This window comes from Anopheles gambiae, chromosome 2 (assembly GCF_943734735.2).
Source record: "Anopheles gambiae chromosome 2, idAnoGambNW_F1_1, whole genome shotgun sequence".
Classification (NCBI taxonomy): domain Eukaryota; kingdom Metazoa; phylum Arthropoda; class Insecta; order Diptera; family Culicidae; genus Anopheles; species Anopheles gambiae.
Window position 1 is genome coordinate 82665905 of NC_064601.1, and position 3766 is coordinate 82669670.

Consider the following 3766-nt stretch of genomic DNA (forward strand, 5'->3'; position numbering starts at 1 on the left):
ACAAAAACGGCATGCCCGTGCAGCGCCCCGGGCCATCGAACGCCCTTCGAACGAACTCCGGCTGAAACCGATCCGGTCGCGTTGTGGCGCGCATGCGCCTCCCCCAAAAGGACACAACACACACGGTGGACGCGGCCCGAATGCCCGTTATTCATTCTCACATTGAGCCCGCGCGTGTCCCCCCCGCACCTGCCCTGGTGGTCCTCTACCACCATCTACACCATACAAGCACGCACACATACACAACGCTCGCCGCATGCTCGGGGCATTTCATTCACTGCGCGTTTGCCGGGGTGTGTTGGTGTTGGTGTGTGTGTGTGTGTTTCGGGGTGGATTGCACCCGTTCGGTGTGCGTGTCCTTTATATTGATTGTGTCTACACATTGGGGAAAACAGCGCAAAACGGCAGATACCGGCGGGGAGAGCGGCCAGCCAATCCTAGCGAAGCGCCACTCTGTGTCCTTTTTCGTTGGCCGGAGAAAGAATACCGTGCCGGGACACTGGGGAGAGAGGGGAGTGGGAGCGCTTTGGGACGCGCAACGGATACGAAGAGCAAGTTGAAACACGAAACGAACGAAATTCCATTGCCTACTGTGGCCCAAAACCTTTCCCGCGGTGGGATGAAGCACCGGAGAAGGAGAGGGACCACCGAGGGCGGGGCGGGGGGGTGTAGAAAGGTTGGCAATAAAAGGGATACTCCAGGGGGAAACTTTTCAGCATAAATGCATACACACAAACACTCACACACTCACACACACGTAGGCGTTCGGCACACGCACACGGACAACAACCGCAACGCAAACGCGCCTTCGCGACGAGAACTCTGGGAGGGATGGGAGACAAAGAACAAAGCCTCGGCGCGCTTTATTCTGGCGTGTTCATTTCGTGTACGTCCCCTCGCCACCTGCCCCGTAAGGCCTGGCCCCTAGATGCTGGCTGCCTGTCCCTCTGTGCGCTCTCCAATTTGCGTGCGGCCGTGCGAAGAAGGTGTGCGCGCTGCCAGGCGCCAAAGCCAGGCAAAACAGCCCACCCAACCCACCCGCCCATCCAGGATGCTCTTCCTCTGCCAGCCACACAGGGGGAAGGGAAGGGGAAGAAGCCCGGGACGTGTTTAGGGTAGAAAAATAGCTCCAAAATTCGGTGCCCACACGTTGGGCAAGGGGAACCGGGGGAAGGCGCGAGAGAGCTTGTGTTTGGTTGAAAATTTTATAAATTATTCCTCTTCCACAGCAACTGCCTCAACTGCTGCACATCGGCCGGAAGATCCCATGTGCTTCCGGTCGGTTCCATAAAAAGCAAAAAACCAAAAAAAAAGTTCTACTCCGGAAAATTGAAAACAGACGACGAACCCGGGCTTCGTCGCGGGGCCTGGGCGGTGGCAGGTACGCATATGCAGAACGTTTCAGCAGCTTTGGTGCAGCGTTTCTTCGAGAGTTGGAGCGGGGAGAGGTTGATGGAGTATCCATGGCACGGAACCGTTTCGAGCGCCACAGCCGGTGAATGGAGGTGCTGTGGAAGCTGTTGTTTGTAGTAACTTTTTCTTTCCATTTCTTTTTGATTTGCTGTCCAAACAAGCGCTTCATCTCACTCTCTCTCTCTCTCTCTCCCGGGATGTTCTGTTCTGTGCTGCTTTGTGGCTCGGTGGGTGTAGGTGATGTGAGTGGAAGAACTAATCCCTCCCCCCGATATTCTAAGCCAGCCTCCCCCTGCGGGGCATGCAAACCGTATCGGAGCTCTTGTTGCGCAGTGCTGCTGCTGCTGCTGAAAGTTGGTCCAGAAATGGTATCGCCTCGGGCGAACGAAAATTCAAGAGCAGAACAAACGGGATAGGGCCAGGCCGGGATGGAAAGGGGGGAAGCCTGGGGCGGCTCCCGTTCGCCCGCATGTATATGCGTATGTGTGTTTGGTGTGTTTATATGTTTTCGTTTAATTTGATCTGTAGCCAAGCGTGGCAAAACGACACCACCAACAACAGCACCAACCAGTACAGCGGCAGAAGGATAGCAGCAAGTGTATGTTCCCGGGCCTGCCCCCAGTCCGGCGAGCGACCCGTTTCCTCCTCGCTCCTGTGGCCCAAGCAGCAGCAGCAGCAGCAGCAGCAGCAGTCGGCCGGTCTCGCTCTCCATGTGCGCTTTGTGTGCGCTGCGAGGAAATGCACTGGTGTTGGTGTGCGACCGCATCGTTTGGCACCCTCCCCACTTGGAAATGGGGCAAGGAGGGAGGTGGCATGAGGGGTGAAATGGGACCGAGTGGCAAATGATGGTGTGGCCTAATTCTACCAGAATGCAGCAGTAGCAGCAGCAGTACCAGTTGTTTGATGAAAAAAGTGACGCAGTTTTCGGCACTTTACTCTCTTTCTCTTTTGCTGGCAGGTTTTTAAAGTGACACCCAGCGAACCGTAACGTTGCCATTGATGCATTCCGGGCCCTCCCCGGGAAGGGAAGAGCTCGAAGGACATTTTGAGGAGGGGGAAAGGGGATCTATGCTGTGTGTGTGTATGCATCGAATGAGCTCGACGAGTGCTGCTGCAAAACTAACAGCGCATCGAGAGAAAAGTTTGGGCTGTGCGCCGCTTGTAAAAACAAAACCCGATATACGAAAAAAAACGGATCTCTTTTTTAGTGGCGGCTCTGCCGACGCTTTGTGCAGACGAGAAGTGCCCACATGCTCACCGAAGTGCTCGGCAGGGAGCTGCAGAAGACGGCGTAGCATTAAGCAACTTCGAGCGTCATTATAAAGCATCGCAGCAAAAGCTATTTGAATTAAATTAATGTTTCTAGCTTGTAGCTGCAGCTTCCACCAGCTCCAGCTTTTTCAAACGTGCCACGTTTTTGGCCCTCTGCCTGGCTGCTGGTTGGGGGGGGGGGGGGGGGGGGGGGGGAAGAAATTATCCAGCTCGTTCGCTGCGCTATAATCGACCATGACCAAGGAACAGGGACCGACCGATTGCTTGCCCGGCGATTGCTGCAAATGGGGCAAAAAGGCGCTCGGAGCAAGGCGGCCACGGGGGTTTGCCTTTTGAACCTACACCCCCGTGAACCGCCCTAGCAGCAGCAGCAGCAGCAGCAGCAGTCGTCCCCGGTACATGGGCAATGAATTTATTATTTATATTTTAATTTCCCCTAGCTAGGGCGTATCTATTTCGCAGTCGCCCATACTCTACTGGCTTTTAAAGTCTTGTGTGAGTGTGTCTTGTGTGTTTTTTGTTGCTGTTGCTCTTCTTCCACTTCTGTGAAGCAACAAGATAAGGTCGAAACAAAAACCAAACACACACACACACACACCGGCTACAGCTTTGCCCGGGTGATGAAATAAAGCAAAATCGCTAGCGGTGCTTTTCACGATTCGCTATGTACTATTGTGTGTGGTGTTTTGGTGTTTTTTTGTTTTGCCTTTGTGTGTTTTGCGTTGTTTTCTCTCTGTTTCAGCCCCTCTGTCCCTCCCTCCCCCCCCCCCACACACAGGCCCTTTTCCAGCACGCAACCGTCGTTGTGTTTTGCTGTTGTTTGATTTTCCCGGACAGCCATCACCCGGTTTGCGATTGCCTTTCGCTAGGGCAATTTGCTCTAATATATAATTAAAAGCAAGAGCTTCTAAGAGAGCTTCTAGGCACCCTCCACACCCCCACACCTCAACCGCCCTTGCCCGTTGCCCGCATTCCATCATCGCCGCGGGAAGCGGCTACAGAAATGATGGGCCGAATGTTGGGTGAATTTCCATTTGACGGTTTACTCCCCATCCTCTCCTTCTTGTCAGCCCTTCGTGTT